The sequence below is a fragment of the Sciurus carolinensis genome, chromosome 19 (genome assembly GCF_902686445.1).
Source record: "Sciurus carolinensis chromosome 19, mSciCar1.2, whole genome shotgun sequence".
Taxonomy (NCBI): domain Eukaryota; kingdom Metazoa; phylum Chordata; class Mammalia; order Rodentia; family Sciuridae; genus Sciurus; species Sciurus carolinensis.
The window spans coordinates 14631167-14652737 of record NC_062231.1 but is presented as its reverse complement, the minus strand read 5'-3'; the positions used below and the strand labels follow the sequence as shown (position 1 = coordinate 14652737).

Here is a 21571-nt window from a genome sequence, read left to right as displayed (position 1 = left end):
ATTGCATAATTCACCCCAATTCTTGAGGTAGCCCATAATGTGTGTCTTTGTTAAGTTTCTCCTGTTAAAAGAATGGAGTCCAGTTCCCTGTTGCTTGGATTTCCATCAGCCACGCAACTTGTTTTGCTCAACAGAACAAGAGGTACCAGATGGAATCTTGACCTTAAAAGGCGAGGCGGGTTTCCACCTGTCCCTTGTGCCTCTGCTGTGTCCATGAGAATATTGCTATGATGAACTTGGTGGCTCCAGGAAGAGGCTCAGAGACCAAGGAAGCCAGCCAAACCCAGTCCATCTGCAGACTGGTGAGCTGAAGAAGTGCCTGTGATTGAATCATTGTGTCTGGCTGAGAGACTGAAGTTATTTTTGTACAGCATTAGTATTTCCATGGTTAACCAATATGCAGGGATAACAGCGCCTACCTTCTAGAGTTCTAGGGAAAATTCTAGGCAGACAATGCCTGTAAATTCTTAAACAAGAGTTTCCATAGGGGAAGTTGAAATATTTCTGGAGATGGATGGTGGTAATAGTGGTGCAATAACATTTAATGGCACTGCACTGTATATCTAGAAATGGCTGAACTGGTAAATCTTAGATTGTGCATCTTTTACCACCATTAAAAAAACAACAAATAATAATCCTGGTTGGCACATATGGAAGTGCTGGGTAAATATAGCAATTATTAGAAGGTTCCAAGAGTGTGCTGAGATTACATTCAAGTCAGGGGAACCAATGGATTTGGAGAGAATGCCTAGCCTCTCCACTCATCTCCTGAAAGAAGGGGTGTTCACTCATGCCAGTGAATTGAGGGGCATCAACCATGATTGCATGACAAGGAGAATAATGTCAGAGTTAGGAGACTTCTTGGTAGTGTCTAGCTTCAACCCCCTTTTTGCCAGAAACTGAGACTTTGAGAGGCAACTCAAGGTCACTCAGGAACTTGTGGCCAATCTAAAATTGGAAGCTGGACTCCTGACTCCCAACCCAGGGCTCTTTCTGTTCTGCTACAGACAGGGGTACCAGGACACTTCATCTAATCGCTAATGGTGGAATTTCAGGTCCCTGCAGAATGGATTTGGCCATTCCAGGCGCATCTCAAACCACACAAGCAAAGGCAGCAACCACCACACAAAGCAATTCCTGCCTGCGGGTTCATGAGGTGAAGCCTTTTTTATTCTTTTCCCTTCCTCTTCCTTCTTCTTTCTTTCTTTTTATTTATTTATTTTTTTCACAAAACCAAGTACATTTCTTCATGGGATCTTTACTCGTTTTTGACAGCGTTAATTAAAAGAAAAAAATACATATTAAAAGGCCAATTTGATTACTGCTACACATTACTAATGTAATGAATAATTGATTGAATGTCTATGTTAATTGCTTCCTGAATCTGTGATTTTGCTGCTAAATATCGAAGAGCTGTTGCTATTTTGAAATTAGTAATGATTCACCATGCCCGATGACAGAGCCTGCCACATAAGCGATCCCCTCGGGCTTGAACCTACCCCTCCTTCCTGTTCATCTCCATCCCTGACAGCTGGTTCAGTTTCCTCCCTGGATCCTCGTCCACTACCTGCAACCGAAACCAGCAGGTCTCAAACTTTGGTCTATGTCAAACTCCCCAGGAACCTGTTAAAATGATATTCCTGTCCCCACCTGCCTGGGTTTTCAATCTGACATGCCTGGGAATCTGGGTTGCTAGTAAGTGTCCCAGAAGCTTGGTTGGGGACTTCTCTTCCATAAGAACTGGCTGAGGTAGAGACACCCTGTGGGCACCAGGCACCAAACTGAGAGCAGTCTCTCCTCTCTCAGGGTCCAACCCACTGCTTTCTAGCTGGTGGGCAGGCTGTACCACCAGGAAGTTTTCAAGCCCCTCAAACTCCAGTTCTCTTCAAATAAATTCACTGTTGCCCTTCTTCAACTTACCTTCTTTTGCTGTCAGCTCCCAAATATGACCTCTGTCGCTCCCTCTTTACTGAAGCCAGAAGCCTCTTCTACTTCCCAACCAGCCCCTCTGCAAAAGTCCATTCAGGAGCCAGATCCTACCAGTTGCCCTTGTAAATCCTACGGGACGTGCTCATTGCCACCCCTTTAAAACATGTGCTTCCAAGAGTTCTTTTTGTTCTCTCAAAGGTCCTCTGATTGCTTCACTGGTAGTATGCAGTGTCCTCTCTCTCAGAGATGTTAATTACACTGGTGTTGGAAGTTATCTTCTGCTAGCTGCATCATCTCTATTTTCTCCCTGTTCCTTTTTTTGTCTTTTTTTTTGGTCCCTGCTTCCCTCAGACAAAGGAGTAGACAATCTGCTGAGCCTGTATGTCTATTTCCACTTGAGGGAGAAGCGCTCACCAGCTGGTGAGGTGATGCCGGATGGTGGGCTTTACTGAAGGGGCAGAGCTGGGCCTGGGGAGGCCCCATGTGGCAGTGGCCAGGGGTGTTTCTTTGGGGGCTGGTGAGACGTCCGAGTGGACTCCTTCAGCCCTCTTCCTGATGGGGGAATCTGCCTGGCACTTCAGAGCACCCTAGGCAAGGGGCTTTCCCATGCTGACCTTTGCTTCTGTTGAACTTCACACCATCTCATCCTTCTGTCAAGGTCTAGGTGATGGCCGCCTCTCTGGTGAATATTCTGAGTGATCATCATTTTATCAATTTTCCTCTGTCTAATTTCTAGTGGGTCTATACATATATAAATTGTGGAACATGGAGAACAGATATTTTTAAATAATAGTATTTTCTTTGACTGATGTTTTTAAGATTAAATTAGGTCAAGAGTGGAAGGAGCTCAGCAAAGCTTACATTATTAATTTAAAAAGTAAACAGGTCTCAGCAGGGTGGAGGAGGAAAGTGTGCATCACTTAGGGGATAGGAGGCTTGAGGGTACAGGAAGATGTGTCAGGGTGGGGAGACCTGCTGAGGACAAGGGACCTGGAGGTGGGATTCTTGGGCAAGGTATGTGGTGGGAACGGCCAGCTCACAAGTGGCTGGCTGATTTGCGTCTCAGAGCCTGTGGGGTTAGGACACACCTAAGCCCCTCTTACTAACTCCCTTGGAGAAGCCACCTCCTCCTGGCTGCTTGGTGCTTGGGGTCACAGGACTTTGACTCTCCTCTCCTCCCTGAGAGAAATCTAAAGAGCAAGCAAGGGATGAAGGTCAGGTTCTTCATCCCCTTCCACTGAGGAGCCATCATCAGACAAAGCCACCCATTTTAAAGATGAGAAAATGGAGGCAAATGGAGCTCAGATGAAATAATGACAGTAAGAGGTCATTGGGAAAAGCAGTAAGCATGATTCCAAAATCAGGGAACAAGTGTGACAGAGACAGGCCTTGGCAAAGACCAAGAGAAGGAAGGACAGCACTTTCAAGCTGTGGGAAGACGGGCCAGCAGCAGCAGAAATCTGGAGATGGGCAAGTGTAGGGAATGTTCTAGGGTAAGCAAGTTTCTCCGTTTGATTAGGAAGTAGGCTCTGAGGAGGAAGCAGGGAGGCATAGTAGCTCTGTAGAGGACTTCAGAGGCAATGGGGATCTATTGAAGGTTCTTGAGCAAGGGAGTAGTAGGCGGACACTGATTTGGGAAGTCTTAGCTGGCAGTCTGTGTGAGCACATGGTATCTGGTAAGCATCAACTGGTGGAGAGGAGAAATTCCCCTGGGCTGGTTGCTTCTGCAGTCGCTGAAAAAACTGAATCAGAGGGAGGCTCCGACTTTATGCAAGGTCATGTTTTGGAGTTTTGCCCAAATCTATAGCCTTCGAGGATAACCTAGAGGTGGGCTGATCATTTAAGGGAGAATCTGGGTCTTAGATCCAAACAAGGCAGGGGAATTTGAAACCAGCCTTACACACAGGTGTGCCTTACCCTTAGTGAGCCCTGGGTGTGGATCGTCTCTTCCGCACACTGGCTCTGGGTTGTGAGCGCTGCTAATGTGTTCATTTCACAGACATAGAGGCTGAGGCTTTGCACGGCCCTGGAACTCACTTGCTGGTGGAGCCAGGCTTTAACCCCAGATCTGCAGACTATGCCTAGGCCTCCAGAGAGACCTGAGACCCTGTGCTGCCTTCCTGCATAGACAGACCTGGATGGAGAAAAGACGGGCAAGGAGGTCCACACAGGTGTGGGCGAGCTTCTCCTGCTGCCTTCCTACCCCAGCTGCTGGGGCCAGGGGTAGAGTCAACACTGAGCTCAGTCAAAATCTTCATTTCAAGGTCTACGCGTCGTTTGGAGAGATGGACAGCGAGATGTGTTTGGCTTCAGGTAGGAAGCCATCTTCCTACCCGTCATGACATGTTTGTCTCATTGTGCACTTGGCAAAACGTATACCTGGTACTTCAATCCAGTGGTGCATCTATATTACTTGTTAGGATGCATCTAAGTTTAAAACGATGTGATTAAAGACAAACATGGTTTGGGGAAGAAGGACTGAACTGCTGGTACCCAAAGTGTGTCCGCAGACCAGCAGGATCCATACCAGCCAGAGCCAAATGGAAGTCCAGGACCTTAGACTCCAACCCAGACCCACTGAATTGGGTCGTGCATTGAATAAGACCCCCCAGGAGAATCAGAGGGGTGTGGGAACTTGAGGAGCTCTGGTCACCAAATTGCTGCAGGAATGCCTGAGATGGGTGCAGGAGTCCCAGACACTAGGACAGACGGGGACTTCTTAGGCTCTCCATGTTATGGGTAGTGACTAGAGCTCAGAGAGCAGATTGTTTTCCAGAGAGGAACAATTGGTGCCTTTGGGGACAGCAGAGCCTTTGGGATTGGGACTCCACAAGGGTGGAGAATGGGCTGCAGAATGTAGACTGTGTCCTGCCAGCTCCCAAAAGAACAGTTTCTCCTGGCAGGTCCCTGGGCTTGGTTGTATTCCCAGCAGTGTGACAGGGAAGGTCACGGTTACTAGGCAGCCCGGGATCTCCCTGGGGATGCTGGCGGGGACCCAAGGCACCATGCCACAGGAAGATGAGCACGGAGCTGGGAGTCCACGGACCAAGAGCCTGGTCCAGTGCTGCCCCTGATGGTTCCCAATCACCCGTTTCATGTTCAAAAAACATTTGTAAGTGCCTCTTATTCTAATTCTGTCCTGAGTTCCAGACCTTTAATTGTGACTGCATAGTTCCAGGATTCAGAATCTCACAGAGCAGCAAATCTCTGCTCTGTTATCAGAAGCTGTATGATCTAGGGCAAAAGACTTGTAGCTATGAGTCTTAGTTTCTGATTCCATGAAATGGGCCTAGTTATATGTCTACCAGAGAGGCTACAATTAAAATGAATGGCCGTGCCAAGTGTTGATAGGCTGTGGGGTTGCAGGAACTCTCACGCATTGCTGGCCAGCATGAAATGGAAGAGTCATTCTGGAAAAAGATGTGCTAGTTTGGAGTAACTCTAATCCTACACCTGCCCTATGTCCCAGGAATCCCAAGAAAAAGGAAAATAAATGCCTGCACAAAGACTTCCACACAAATATTCATGAAGATAATTCATAATAGCTTAAGACTGGAAACAGTCCAAATGCCCACCACAGAACAGATGAACAACTTTTGACATAGTTACACAATGAAATATTATACAGTCCTGAAAAATAAAGGACCATTGATATGATTGCCTTTGGAGGAGCTGGCAATGTGTTACAGCTAGGACTGGGTGAAGGTTATGCAGCCATGGACAGGTAAAGTCCCCCCAGTCATGCACTTGTGATGTGTCCATTTAACTGTGCCATTTTACTCAAAAAGAGAAAGAGAGGGTGAGGGTGTGCGTGGGAGGGGAAGACCATCCCTACTTCTTGGGGGCCCTGAGAGCAACACAGGAGACAGTCGCATGTCCGACTCCCAGTGGGTGCCCAATTGATGAGTGCTACAGAGAAGCTGGAGTCTAGCAGGGGAGGTACCTCTCATTCCCTCAGACCTCGGCTTCTTGTTCTGTAAAATGGGAATAATGAGGGGCTCACAGCTCATGGCACTAAGGCTGCACAGGTGCCCAGTATGGGGGCTGCCACCTGGCTGGTCCCAGAGATCTGCAACTGCACTTCACTCAGAAGGAGGCCCAGAATGTCTGCTCCAAAGTGCCACCTCCCATTTCATTCCCTTTATAAAAGTAGACAGCTTCCTCCACTTCGCTCAACACGGTTCTAATACTTCCTGGCAGTGCCCTGGACCCAGAGAGCCCCAGAGGGACTCGTGATGCCCAACCCAGGGGCTCTAACAGCAAGGACACTCTGAAACCCCAACCACAAGGGCCATGCTCCCAAGAGCCTACGTCAACAGGGAGAGCACCCAGGATCCTCTCCCCCACGGGGGCATTAGAAAGGGGATGCTTTCAAACCCAAACACAGCTCCTGCTACCGGACCCCAGACTCTCTGGGTCTGCTTCCCCCCTCCACTGTCAGGGAAGGCAGGGGTTTCAGGGTCTTGCTCCCCTTGTGTTCTTAGCACTCGGCACAGTACGTGGGACATGGCAGATGCTCAGTCCCGCGGAATCGGTGATGCTGTGATTCACTGTGCTATTCAAGGTCCGCGGGCCTCAACTGATGTTCCCAGGCCCTGCCCATGACAGGCCACACATGTGCCCGTAGGCTCCCCTGCCCCACTTTCTGATCTTTGGGCCTTATCCCCACAGGCAGCACCTCCCAATGCCTCCCTCTCTCCATCTCCCTGCCTTGTCCTTCTTGGAAACTTTCATGACTGAGAGGAGGGGAAGAAATTTCTTTTCTCTCATCATTTGTAGCATTTCAGAGATAATAATAAAGGTTGCTCCGTAGACCAGACGCTGGCAAACCGTGGTCTGTGTCTAAATCAGACTGCCATCTGTTTTTGTAAAGTTTTATTTATTTGAACACAACCACATTCATTTATTTGCGTGTCTATGGCTGTGTTCACATATAAGAGCTGAGTTCAATTGTTGCAACAGAAGTCATCCAAAATAGTTACTATCCTAGCCTGTTAGAGGAAAGGTTTGTTGACCTCTGCCCTCGATAAGGTTCAGACTATGAGATTGTACATGTACTCTTTTATTACATCTTTACAGGAACCCTATAGAAGATCAGGTGTTACCGTTATACCCATTTTATGGATTATGCAAAGTGAGGCTCGGAGATAATGGGACTTGCCTGAGCTCATGCAATCAGTAGACAGCAGTGTTGGGATCTGAATCCACCAATGTCCACCCCTGTAATTCTGGAGCATGCACTAATTACAAATCCAAGACAAATACAACAGGACTAGTTTGCCTGTTGCAAGCAGAATCCACAAGCAAAAGGGAAGTTTTGAAGAAGAGGGTAAATGGGGCCAGAGAAGCCCCAGAAGGCTCTTGGAAGAGGTGGAATCTGAGCTGAGTCATTCAGGGAGAAGAGATTTAGCCAGATGGGAGGAGGTTGAGAAGAGAGGTTTGGAAGAGCCCATGAAGGAAATCCATAAGAGTGGGCCAGATATTTGGGGCAGGGCCAGGGGACAAACCACCCAGGCTTGGTGGCTCAAATCTGGTGGACACTCTGAAAATGTTGTATGTGAGAGACTCACTTTCAGGGTCCCAAAAGGTTGCCGGGTCTACAGGCTGGCTGGAGAAGGAGAGAAATGGGGCAAGAAATCTGTACCTATGCATCGGAAGGAATTTCAAATTCCCCAGAAGGACCCAAGTCAAAGTGGGTAGCTTTTGGCAGGGTGGGTTACCAGTAAGTTCTTCCCTGTGGCCAAAATGTTAGCAAAAACTCCCCTGAGGTCACCAGGCACCTGAACTTGGCAAAGCAGTTTAACTCGCAGCGCCTCAATTTCCTCAAATGTAAAGTGGGGAAGGCAGGGGCTCGTGCGAGGCGCCAGGCACTGATATTTGCAAAGCACATGGAACAGTGCCTGGCACAGAGTAAATATGGAGAAGGGCTTTTAGGTAAATACAGAACACAAATAAGATCCAACTTCAGCAAATATCAACTCCCAACTTTTTGCCCCGAATGATTCACACGCTGTTCGGAATTCGCTGGGCGCGCAATGTGGTTAATTTAAACACTGCGGCAGCGTGGCGAACCTGAGCGGCATTTCAATGAACACAAACCTTATTTTTAACAAGACACACTTTGGCACTTGCAAGAACATTTAAAAATACCTTCCCTGTTCCAAAGCAGCATTGTGTGGCAGCCAGGTCCAGGGAAAATTCCTTAGTTTTGGGGTCACTGTTTTCTTTGGGACTCAGGCTCCAGGGTATTGGCTCCAGGGTGTCCCACGTCCAGGGCTGAGCAGGTCATTGTTTCAATCCCCAGGATGATAACCATCAGTCTGTCTGCTCCTGTCTGGATGGAGGGACTTTGACGTCTTTCAACAAACACACAGGGACACTTGCTATGTGCCGCACTGCGGATCAAAGGATGGCAGAGTGGAAGGGTCTTCGTCCTCAAGGCTGATGTGCCAGCGTGGAGACAATGACATTGGAGATGAACAAACCGGCAATGAAGATCGCTACAGAGAGTTGTATGTACTTTGGAGAAAATAAAATAGAAAAGCGGCACAGAGGACTGCTGTCTCTGTGGTGGCAGGAGAGTCTTCAGGTGGGCAGAGAGGGCCCCTTGGAAGAGGTGACCTCTGAGCTGAAAATGGAATAGGGAAGAAGAGTTGATCACACAAGAGCTGGGAAGAGTGTCGGTGGCAGAAGGAACAGCAAGTGCAAAATCCCAGGAGGGGACCGAGTGTGCGGAACGGAGAGGAGGGCGCCGTGGTGCCCAGAGATGTGCCAGGTGAGACCAGGTGAGATCCAACAGGAGAGAGAGGCAGGCCGAACCCACGGGACAGAGACCCATCTGGGGGTGCTGGGTGGCCCGGGTGGTGTGGGGACCGAGGCACGGAGAAAGTTGGGAAGCCACACACACTGCACTTGGTGCGGATGGTGGTCCTCGTCTTGCTCAACCTGACAGTTGCTTTTGGTGCTGCCCTTGACACGCAGAATGTGCTTAATGAATGTTTAATGAATAGACACAAAACCCAGCTGGCTGCATCTTCTTTCAACAAACACAGGGACACCTGCTGTGTGTCCCCACAGCGGACCCAGGGACGGCACGGTGAAAGAGTCCTTGCTCCCAGGGTGCAATAGGCCTTCAGTCCCTAGTATGTTTGCCTGTTTTTAAACTGAGCACGTGCTTCCTGAATTTTCTTTCTTTCGGATGGTTCATGTGCTTTTCTTCTCAAGACCTCGTGTGTCTTGACTGTTGGGCGAGAGGAGCCCTTGATGTGACCTAAACCACGCAGCACCCTGAAGCCCTGGCAAGGAGGCGGGAGATCTCGGCTTGGGTGCTGACTACCCCGGTGGCTGGGAAGGACTGGATTTGGATTGGTGCTTGGAATTGCAGTAAAACGTCGATGTCCAAGCGTTTAAGGAACAATATATAAAAGAGAGCCTGTCCGCTAACAAATTATTTCTTTCAGAACTTCCTTAACATCCAACGAAGTACCTGTGGAGTATTTAATTTGTCCTTCGATATATCCAAACAGTGCCTCATAAAGGAAAAGTTGATTCCTTGACCTTAAGTCCCATTTTTACTCCCAGCATATTTTGGGCCTTCACAGCGAGAGAGGGCTAGGATCTTAGGTTCCCATATTTCATTCAGGCATTTAGTATTTCAGATGGCTGATTACAAATGATGCAAGTTATTTCAAATGAGTCTCAGGAACAATATTAGGCAGCTTTACCAATGGAAGCCAACTTAATCCCCCTATCAGAGATTCCCAGTTTAAAGATGAGGAAAGTGAAGCCAGAGGAAGCTTAGGGATGGATAGGGGTGGTGTCCAGTAGTCTCAGGCTGACCCGGGTCTTCTCCCTCCCAGTCCTGCACTCTTTTCCCTCACAAGAGGCTAACACTGTGCAAAAGCACCGTCATGCTGTGAGGCTAGGAGAAGGCTCTGCAGGACACTGACCCTTAGTCACTGGCAAGACCTCAGCACTAAAAGGAAACCAAGTAGAGGGGCTGTGCCCAGAGGCCTGACAACAGCTCTAGGGAAATTCAATGCTGCAGTTGCTAGCCAAGAGCCTGTTCCTTGCTGGGCCCTGGGAACACTGTGGCCACTGCCCTCCTACAAGGGACAGTCTGACCAAACAGCAGCTATTAAGCCAAAGAAACATGCTAGGCATCGAGCTTTCAGCTTGGACTCTGGGGCAGAACAGGTGCTGGCCAGGTGACAGGGCAGGAGGCACAGGGAAGGGGTTGGGGGGATGCTGAGAGAGGGGCATCAGCCAGCCCCGGAGGCTGCGAACAGGGAGGACCGGCCAGGGAGGAGGCCCCTGCTGCATTTCTGCAGACAGTCTGGTAGCCCCTCAGGGAAGGGAGGAGCATGTGGTGTCCTGGTCACTTAGTGCCATGAGGGTTCAGAGAGGGTTCCGGGCCTTCAGAGAACCTTTCTTGTTCTCGTCTGAGGTTCTGGCAGAGCTCACACATGTCCAGACACTTGGAGGCTCCACAGATGATGCCTGGGAGCTTTCTAGGTGCTTCCTAACACCTGCAGGTACTTCTGGACCCAGTGGGAACCTTCACATGCTAGAAGACAGACTGCCTCTGTACATCTGTGCAGAGCTGAACTTCCTGCCCTGACTCCCTCTTTACGACCCCCCGCTCTGGGCAATCCGAGGCTCACCATTCCATGCTGCCGTCCCCCGTGTCCACCCCCGATGGCGCCTGCCTGCTCTGCCTCACCACAGGGCATCCAACAGGCATCCCAAGCATAAGATGATCCCACCAGCCACGCCCCCTCCCCACCTCCCCATTTTGACAAATGGCCACCATCCTCCCAGACAAAACCCCGGAAGCTGTCCTTCACTCCTCTTGGTCCCTCCTCCACCAGCCAGTCCCATTACCTCTATCTCCAAGAGCACTTGAATCTGATCCTTTCTGCCTCCTTCTCTGTCCTACCCAGGTCCCAGCTACCACTGTCTCTCATCTAGGTGTCTGCAACTTGCTCTGCCTTGCACACCTGCATAAGTGTGGACTAGTTCCCACAGAGTATCCAGAATGGGTCTTTCCAAAGCATAGGTCAGTTCGTATCACTCTCCTGTTTCAATCCTTCCAGCGATGAGAATCCAGTGGAAGCTTCATTTTCTGGCCTGCAAGACCCTACATGAACCAGCCTCCAACCACCTCCCCAGCCTCTTCTCTACTTTATTTCCACAATCACTTTTTACACCTGATTGCCTTCTGTCTCACTGACATGCAAGTTTGCTGCTGCCACAGGACCTTTGCACTTGTGATTCCCTGTGCCCAGAACATTTCCCCCAGATATGTGTCTGCCTCCTTCCCATGACTCAGAGTTCAGCTTCAGAGATCCCCCATCATAGAGACCTTGTCTTAACACCTTGCTTAATGCTGTCTCCCTTGTTATTTTCTCTCACATCGCTGTTTTATTATGATCTTAAAATCACCTCTGCATTTGTCTACATGTATACCTCTCTCCCACTGCTAGAGAGCAAGTTCTATAAGAATGCAGACTGTTCTCTCTGATAACCACTGGGGTTTCTCTAACGTCTATTATTGTGCCTCACAAATAAAACAGCAGGTGCTCAATAACCGTCTGCACACTTACTGACCCAGCCCCGTGCTTTGGCTCAGGCTGCTCCCTCTCCTCGCCGCTCTCCCCTGAGCTCTCACTTTTAAGAGCAAAAGACATCCTTAGAGAAGATAAGCAGTGGCATTTGTTTGCTTCTGATCAAAACCACAACATTGTCACTTTTACCCAGTCTTGTCCTTATTCTGCCATGACTGAAAAAAGTCACCAGGCACGGTGGCCCCTGCCTGCCACCCCAGCGACTTGAGAGGCTGAGGCAGGAGGGCCGTGAACTGGAACTCAGCCTCGGCGATTTAGTGAGATCCCGTCACTGAATAAATAAATAGAGCTGGGGATGTAGCTTGGTGGTGAAGCATCCCTGGGCTTAATCGCCAGTTTAAAAAAAAGAAAAGGAGGAAAGAAAAAAGTGGGATTGGAAAGTTCATTATCCCACATCTGCAACTGGGGTCTCTTCACTCAGGTTGTCAGCAAGAGTGAGGGAGAAGCGGGTGGTGGATTTTAGCACCCCGTGTGCCTGACTGGGAGCTCTCCTCCCGTCATCTCATGTGAATATCTATCATCCCAGTGGAGCAGATGCTGTTGCCATTCTGCAGATGAAAAAACTGAGGCTCAGAGGGGGTTTAAGCAAGCTGCCCCAGCTCTGCTGGCTGGGGGATGGTGGGATTTAGATGCCAGGCTGCCTGTGCAGGAGGAGAACCTCTGAGGTTCCCTGAGAGAATCTTCTATTTCCATCCTCGAGGTTCCTGTTTTTAGACACCTGTGCATTCTCTGGCTCCTTCTAAGATGTTTCTAAGACAGTCGCCCGCAGGCTCTTCTCAGAGGTGTTCAGGGAGCATCTTGATGGATTGCAGTTCCAAACAAGGATCCCGCTATTTCCCGAAGGAGGACAGGGACCTTCCAGAGAAGATGGTTTTGCTTAAACGCACGTCACGCCCAGATGTGCGCCATTTATCTTGTCCCTTTTCTCTGCTTCATTCAGGTCCCTGCTCACATGCCACCTCCTGGCTATGTCTCCTGCAAGTGACCAAACGGCCCCTCCCTACCTGTTCACACTGCCCCTCACCCCGCTTGACTTGCCCCCACAGCGCTTACTGACCATCAGCTGATTCTGTTGCACTACAAGCATCCTACATTTATTTGCTTGGTTCTTTACGGTCTCTTGCTAGAATGGAAGCTCTAAGAAGGCCACTTTTTTTCTGAGTATTCCCTGTTCTTATGTCCCCACTGCCTAGAACTGTGCCTGGAGCAAATTCATCACTACTGGTCAAGTGAATGAATGACTTTAATTACTATATGATATTCAGTACATACGTGATGCCTTTCTGACGTTATTCTGATTTTACTTCCTTTAAGTGAAGGTTTTATTATATAAGTCACAGTGAGAAATTAAAAAAATATATATCGTATAGGTAAGCCAAGAGGAAAGTAAGATTCTATGGTATTCCCACCATGCCCCTGGTCCATACATGCAGGAGTACTCTCTTCCAGATTTTACTTATCCATAGTTGCATATGTATATTTTTGTAAATTCCTTCATTGAGATACTACTTATCACATGTTCTTATCACTACTGTGATGCTACTTATCACACTGTATTGCAGGCATGGCTGTAAGTACTGGCTCTGACTGAAATCCTAGATTAGAGCAGGATTTCTCAACCATGACATGATTGGCATTAGAGGTTGGATAATTCTTTGATGTGAAGCCACCCTGTGCATGGCTCCTACCCACTAAATGCCAGTAGCATCTCCCTAGTCATGACAATGATAAATGTCTGTAGACACTGTCAAATGTCCCCAGGGGCAGGAAGTAGGCAAAAACCACCCTACTGAGACTTGTTGGTCTAGAGGAGGAGACAGAGTTTTTAAAAGGACCGTACTGTATGTCGTCTCCAGTGCCCAGCAATTTGCCACTTGCTGTTATTTGTGACCCTGTTTCCACATCTCCAGACATGTTACTGATGGCTCCCTCTTCCACAACTGACACCACAGTCTCATGGCTGAATACTTAGGCTGTGTACCTGCCTCTGTTTCAAAGTCAGACCTAAGAACACACACAGCCCCTCTGCCTAGCCGTGCCCAGCCTGACCACTAGCACTACCACAGATTTCAGAGGGAAGGATCTCAGGCCATGCACCTCTCCCTCAGCACCCCCGAAGACTTCTGCTGGGGCTCCCTTGCTGAGTGACTGAGAGGCACAGCTTCACTACATCTCTACCACAGTCCTCAGGGCCATGTTCTTAAGGGGTAGTGATTGACTACAAAGTGACCAGGGGTATCTGGGGGTGATGGAACTGCTCTACACCTTCACTAGGGTGGTGGCTGCACACTTACATGCATTTGTCAAAACTCACAGGGCCATACACTAAAAGGCGTGGATTTTACAATATGAAAACATATGCCTTCATTTTTAAAATTGAAAAAAAAAAAAACAAAAACAAAAAAGTCCTCTGGTGTCTCTTTGTTGTACTGAAGGCTCCAGAACCCGTCTCCCACTCTGGGCCAATCCCTGCATACCCTGGGCTGCCCAGGGCTGGGGGTCCCTCCCTTTCCTTTCTTGGCAGCCCACCCTTTTCCACCCAGGGTGAAGAAGGAGGGAGAGTTGCTCTCGGGTGCACTGTGTCCCCTCATTAGCATGGGCCTTCTGTCAGTGGCTGTCCAGGGCCATGGGAGCAAGGGGCTGGTCCTGCTCAGAGCCCGAGGTGCCCTCCCCTAGTCTTAGAGTCCGTGTTTACAGTTGTGCTGCCTAGGATGGCAGCCGCTAAGCACACGGCTAGGCTATGGAGCGCTAGAGATGTGCTTTAAGGTAAAACACTGAGGGACTCCAGGTTTCAAAGGCTTAGTACGAAGAAAGGCAATGTAAACCATTTTATTCTTTTTTTTCTTTTTCATAATGTCAACTACATGTGGGGTAATATTTTGGGTATGGCTAGTTAAATAAACTATTGCTGGAATCAATTTCACCTGTTTCATTTTACTTCTTTTAATGTGGCTGTTAGGAAATTTATTGTTACTGCTATAGTTTGGGTCTGGACTATCTCCCAAAGGCCCCTGTGTAAAGGTGTGGGCCCCAGGATGGCACTAGGGGTAGGCATGGAACCTTCAGAGGCGGGGCCTAGCGGGAAGTGTAAGGTCACTGGGAAGGAGATTAGGGGACCCAGGTCTCTTTCTATGTGTGTCTTCTGTTTTCAGGCCATGTGCTCCCACCGTGATGTGCTGCCTCATCATAGGGCCAAAGCAATGGGGCTGGTAAGTTCATTGCTTCAGGTATTTTGTTACAGTAATGAAAAATTAACCCAAGTCCTGACAGTGGCTGTTTTCAGAATTTGTAAGTAACATATGTTGCTCAAATTAATTTCTATTGGATAGTTCTGGTTTACAGACTAAGATAATTCACATAAAATCTAGAATTCTGAATCCTCTAGGAAGCTCTGGGAACTGTGGGCCTGTAAGGTCATCAGTGAGCTGGGGCTGGGTAGCTTCCTAAACTGGGAAATGGGGATAATGGTGACAGCAGAAGCCTGGGGTGTCTGGGAAATGAAGGAAGAGAAGGGTCAGGTCCTGACAGTGGTGGTTCTTAATTTTCTGTGACTTCCCTTTCCTTTCCTGCCCCTCATCTGGTAGATTCCTGGATGGGGGCAGGCTTGAACATGTGATGTTCACATTGAGGTCCTCCTGCTCATATTTGACCTCCACATGCATACCTACCATCTGAATCTTGCCATTATTCCAGTTGCCCCTTACCTTTGGGTATCTGATTTCAATACTTCTGGTTTGCCCTGATCCAAGGCTAATGAAGACAACAAAGAATTGCAACTCAGGAAACATGGATTTCTCTCACCTTAGCTAAAAGTTTCCTCATCTGGAATAGTACCAACTTTGTAGGATAAAGCACTTTGCGAAATTAAAACCGTTAAGACTGCTACACTGCCTGATGTTCTGCTCTTTATCTTCTTTGGAGTAAGCATGGTAGGAGAGGACTTCAGTCATTGAGGGAAAGAGAGAAATGGAGCAATAGTAGCCCAGGATCAAGGGACAGAATGTTTCAGATGGGAGAGAGCACAGCACGCTTGGAAGCTGATGGGAATGATAAGCAGAGAGGGAGCCAGAGGGATGATCCAAGGTGGAAGGGAGCCAGGCTACCGCTAGCTGAGCTCTCATATGAGGCTTAACTGTCCACAGGCCCTTGGTCATGGAGATTTCAGGGGTCAGCTGGTGTGCTTGACCCTGCTCATGAAATCATTGGAGCCATTGGTGAGTTTTGAGCAGTGGGTGACAAAGTTATGCCTGTGGTGTGGAGGACAGGCAGGTGAGGGTGAGGCTGCTTGAGGAGACCCACTGGGGAATATGCTTGTAAAAAGACCTGTATCCACTCCTCACTGACTCCCATGCCTGGAACATGCCAGGAATCCAATTAAATATTTATAGAAGAAGTATGGGCAGGCTTTGGGGATGTCCTCTGGGGAAGTGCATGCATGGTAGGAAGGCCAGGACAGGTCTTCTCAGCAGGGAAAGTTGACCTGAGGGGCACCGCACTGTGGCTATTTCACCTGTGGTTGCACCTGCATCCTTTCCTCTCTGCCCCACTGAGACTCTGCCCATCTCAACTTTGTGATTTTCTGCTGGAAAATTCTATGCATCCAAATGACCAATGATCATTGATTCATTATTTTTTCCTTTTGAGAATGGAAACTTGAGTAATAAACCTTGGGAACCTTTCTTTTCCAATCACATCCTAGGGCATTATCCCTTCTGAGAAGAGATTTTTTTTTTTTTTTTTTTGCTGGAATGAAACACAACCATGAAACGCCAATGGTTAGGTGTCTTTGATGCCACCCAGGGGTGAGGACATTTCCACAGTGGCTTTGCCCCACCCAAATGTAAATCAGTTTTTATTTTCTTTCCCATTGCCACCCTGTGACATAACCATGTGCCTCCATGTACTGTCTGTCCCTTTTAATGGGGACTCAGGGAGGCATCACTGCAGGGTTAGAGATTAATTTCAAATTCAATTCTGCTTTAAAAAGAAAAGGGAATATTTAGGATGACCTAAAAGTTCAATCCAAATCCACAAGTCTCTGTTGTGTACTTGCTGAATTCTAGCTATTAGACCCTATTAAGTATGTAGTATCAGTTCTCATTTACAGATATAGATATTAAGACTGGGGTGGCTAAGTCACTCACAAAATCAGGAGGAAACAGATGGAATTTGAACTAGATCTGAGGGACCCTAGTGCACATACTTGTCATAACCAAGACTCTGGTCCAGAATAGGCTTCTCTGAGAGTTCAGTGCCTAGAAATGTCTACTGAAGGAATAAACATCATTGTGTCTTAAGCAGGGACCACATCCTTAGATTTAGATGGTGCAGGTCTCCAATGTGTCTTGGATTATTTTGAGGAAGATGCCAAGGCTTTGAAAACAAAATCCTTTTTTTAAAAAAATATATTTAATGAGCATATATATCTCTTTGGCATTGTACTAGGTTCTTTCAGTGAATTTATTTATGTACCCCACAAGAGAGGTATCATTGCCCCCATTTTATAGATGAGGAAATGGAGGCTTATGTGGTTAAGCTCTCCAGGGTTTAGTGGTCTTAACTTAGGTGTGCCTTATCCCAAATGCAGTTATTTTCCAGAAACTCATTCTCTATCCAGGTATGGCAACCACAGACAATTGCATGGCCAAAGCAAAGACAGAGCTACATACTGGGAGAACAACAGTGTTCTGGGAACCCTTGGCTGATCAGGACCCTGGAGAGCTCCACGTGACTCCGTGATGATTGGTTCCAGGATGCTGACCTCAGGCTCTCATAGGCCCACTCTGGACAGGGTCCTCTCACTCCAACCTGGAAGCCTTTCAAGGGCTGGCATCTTCTGGCCTTTACTTAGAGGACACCACCTGGTACCTGGGGGCCTTTAGGGAAAAGAGGGATGGTGAAGATCCTCTGGTTGTGCATGAAGCAAGGTGTTTGATAATTAGATATATTTCTTATGTACCCCAGGAGTTGGGCATTTGAAGACTTTTTGTTTAATGATATCTAGTGGGCATTGGTATGACCTAAGGTTTTAATTAGTAACGTGTGCCTTAGTGGAGAGCCCCAATGGGATAATACATGTTTGCAGCTGCATACCACCTGTCAGTTCATAAAATGCTTCTTTGTGGCATTATCACTTCCATTTTCACAACAGCTTGTAAGTCATATATTACCCCACGGTGCAAGATAAGGAAATAGGATCAAAACAGTAGATGACTTTCCCAAGGTCACATAGTTAGGATGTCAAGGAACTGAAGCTTAAACCATGGGATCATTACCCTAAGTTGTCAAGACTCATTTAAAGAGACCCTGTTGGCTTCCATTAAGGATATGGTGCTCATTAAAATTGTTTACTGATGCTTGAGAATTTTGTTTTGAGAGCAAAAGAGTAAACACGACCATATTCTATTGCCTCTCCTGCATTCCAACATCAATAGTCATCAGAAATGCAGCCTGCTTAATAGAATAAAATAATACTTTTTCCTCGTGGCTTGCAAAACTCATCCTGAATTGGCCCCCACTCCACTCTCTGACCTTATCTCCTATTGCTGTCCCCTTCAGGCACCAAACTCCAGCCACAGAACTCTCCTGGCTGCTCCTGGAAGTCACCAAGCTCACTTACAACCTGACACTGTTGCACCAACTGTTCCTTCTGCCAGGGATTCTCTCCTCTCAGATCTTTGCACAGCTGGCTGCTAGTCACTCTCATCTCGAAATCTCCTCTTCAAGAGGCCCTCCCTCAGTTAAGTAGCCTCTGTTACCCACCTCACATCACCTTTATCCACACCCTCCCTGGTACCCACTGGTATCTGAAATGACCAGTTCAATCTATGACTACATCTTCCTTCTCTTCTGTTTAGAACCTACACTTCAGGAGGGCAGGGACTTTGTGGGTCTGAACATCAATAGGTCTCCAGCACCATGCATAATATAGACACCTGATGTCTACGGAAGGAATAAACATCATTGTGTCTTAAGCAGGGACTGCATTCTTAGATTTAGGTGGTGGAGGTCTCCAATGTGTCTTTGATTATTTTGAGGAAGATACCAAGGCTTTGAAAATAAAATTCTTTTTTTTAAAAAAATATTTTTTAGTTGTCAATGGTCTTTTATTTTATTTATTTATTTTTATGTGGTACTGAGGATCAAACCCAGCCCCTCACATATGCTAGGCAAGCACTCAACCACTGAGCTATGGCCCCAACCTCCCAAATATTCTTAAAATATTTTTTTAGTAACACACCTCATAGGACAGTTGTAGAGGGTGGGACTGTCACATTAGTTGTAGTCAGAAGAGTCCACATTTCTTCAAGGAGGAGTAAAAAACAGCCCCAGACAAGGCTGTGAATTCCTTGGCCATTGATCTTCCCTGACTTAGTTTGAAAAGGAGACCAGAGTTTCCCAGAGATGGGCCACTACTAATTCTGCAGATGGAAACTCCACAGTCTGCTGCCAGCAGCAGCTCAAGAATGGAAGAAACAGCTGAGAAAACCTTCAGCCCCTTCCAGAGCAAGGAGGTTGCAGCGAGTCACAGAGAACTCTGAGGGACCTCCCTTCCCCAAGCGCACTCTCTGTGAAGGATTCTCGGCAGACCAGGGCACATGGCAGGCACCCATGTAAGTGTGTGTGTACACACACACACACACACAGACACCGTTGTCATCGTCATTGTCATTGTCATCATCATCATTGTCATCACAGGACCTATACCTAGCCCCCTCAGCACCCAGACTTCAGGTCTCTCAGGGCAGTCAGAGGGCGACACTAGGTTGTGAAGAAAAGAAAGAGGAAACCAGGGACAGAACTAAAAGAGAGGTCAGAGATGAGCAATTAAGTCATTTCCGAATATTTGCCACGTGCACCCTTGCCCCCATGAGCCAGCCCGATGGCAGCTGAATGAGCTGGTTCGGAGTGTGGATTCTGGATCCATCCTCCCCGAGTTTGAATCTTGGTTTTATATCTCACTAGCTGTGACCTGGGATAAGTTACTACAGAGTTCCGTGCCTCAGTTTCCCCATCAACTAAAATCACACAACAATAACAAGAGTATCTGTTGTTTGTAAAGCAGTTCTACATCCAGCTCAGCTGGTGAGGTTTTTATTATTGTCCTCAAATCCCTGAGCTTTGGTCTCCTCCTCCATCAACTGGCCTCTAGCCACCAACCCTCAGAAGGACATGGCAAAGATTAAACAAGAGAAGGTCTTGCAAATGGTGAACACCCCATCGTTAGGGATGGGGAGTTAGAACAGGACCTTGGCTGAGACAGCAGGCTGGGCTACAGGGAGGAGAGGCATGGAGATCAGAATTTCTGCTCAAAGGCAATGGTGCTCAAATAGCAGGGGCAATGGTGGTCATCATCAGGATGTGGTGGACCAGAGTCCCTGGGTTCAAATCTCGGTTACTCTGCTTCTAAACTGTATGATCTTAAGCAAGTGACTTTACCTTTCTGTGACTAAGTTTACTCAACTATAGATGCAATTAAAATACTTTCAGGGGTTGATACAGAGATAAAGAAGGGAGATATCCCTTAAGCACTTATTCTGATGTCATGAACTTTATATTCTTAAATGACAAAATTTCAGGGTAGACACGAAGAAGTGTGGTGTCCATAGCTCCCAACTTTCAACCTTAGAAAGAGAAAGCTTTACCCCAAGGCTTCAGGGATTTAATATAAAAGATCCTTAATCACCTCCTTAACTTATTTCAGACCTATTCTTATCTCTGTGCTTTTGTCTATACTATTCCCTCGACTTGTGTAAGTTCTAGAAGGATCTTTAGTTGAATAAAATTTTCAAACAAGTAAGCAAGTCAACAGAAATTGTTTGTTGACTGACTATAGAACACATGTGATCAAGGGCACAGAGGATGGCATCTCTAAGGTGGTGTCTGAATCCTAGGACAAACCAAGCTGAGGGTGATGACCTGCAGTCCCAGGTTATAGTGACACCATTCCTACCTTCTCAGCTGCTAATTTAATAAGACATTTATCCCCTCTAGGGAAGGCATATCTTATAACAGGTAAGTGATCCCCCAGCCCCTGTATTACCACCTCAGTCCTCTGATGAGACAATCATCCTCAGAGAGGGACCTGGTGCCCAGGATCATATTCCATTTCCCCAGGGGCAACAAAGGGAGGCCCTGAATCCTTGGGCACGTGGTCCATACTCTGGGCTACAACTTGAGTAATCCTCCAAAAACGTAGCTCTGACGGGATCTTACCCCAAGTGAATGACCTCTAATGGCGTCCCACTCCCTGCAGGATAAAGTCTGGAGTCTGGGTGTGGCATCAGAAGCCCCTTAGAGTTGGTCTTCACCTACTCTACAGCTGTGCTTCCCTCAATCCCAGATTTCTCAGGGTTACTTCCCAGAACTGGCTGCATCCTCCTGAGCACTCCATCTCTGGCCATGGTCTCTTCTTTCCCAGGTACTTTGGCTCACCTTCCTCAAGGACCCCACTTCCTCTTCCTCTGCCTGGATTCCCTCTTTCCGCCATGATGGCCTGATCCCACTGGACTGTGATTTCCTGTCCGTCATCCCTCTGGACTGCGTGTAGGCTATGGGCTTCTACCAGCACCACCCAGCACAGGCACAGGCACAGAGCAGGGCAGGGCTCAGGGGCTCTGCTGATTGGATGAGCCCCTGAATCACAGAGTTCCAGATGGACTTTTATACTATTGAAGTTGAGTCACTTTTATTTGTTTGTTTGCTTGTTTATTTTTGGTGCCAGAGTCAGAACCCAGGGCCTGGTGCATGTTAAGCGCCTGATCTGCCATGGAGCCAAACCCCCAGCCAGGTCACATTTTAGGTGAAGTCTCTGCCCACAGTGTATTTATTCGACCATTTCTGAATTCGTGATCTCTGACCAGGCACTGAGCACATAAAATGGCATCCCTATCCTCATGGGGCTTAGGTCCCACCAGGGGGAGATAGTGAATATGCAAGAATTCAGGCAAGTACACAAGATCGGATGAGAGAGATAAGTGGGGGGTGAGAAGGGATAATCGGGATTCCAGAGGGCT

At 47.7% G+C, this 21571-nt stretch overlaps 1 protein-coding gene and 1 long non-coding RNA gene across 11 annotated transcripts in view; one reads left to right on the top strand and one right to left on the bottom strand.

Annotated features, from left to right (window-relative positions):
• Positions 1 to 21571, bottom strand: part of Atp2b2 (ATPase plasma membrane Ca2+ transporting 2) — a 354925-nt gene that overhangs the window by 233688 nt on the left and 99666 nt on the right. The gene's annotated exons all lie outside the window — the stretch shown is intronic.
• On the top strand, positions 8209 to 18618 carry LOC124970942 (uncharacterized). 2 transcript variants are annotated; one of them, XR_007106232.1, is made up of 3 exons: positions 8209 to 8704; positions 14708 to 14764; positions 17173 to 18618. It is a non-coding gene; the product is annotated as an uncharacterized LOC124970942 (long non-coding RNA). The 2 variants fall into 2 exon arrangements; XR_007106231.1 differs by having other exon boundaries at positions 8209 to 8714.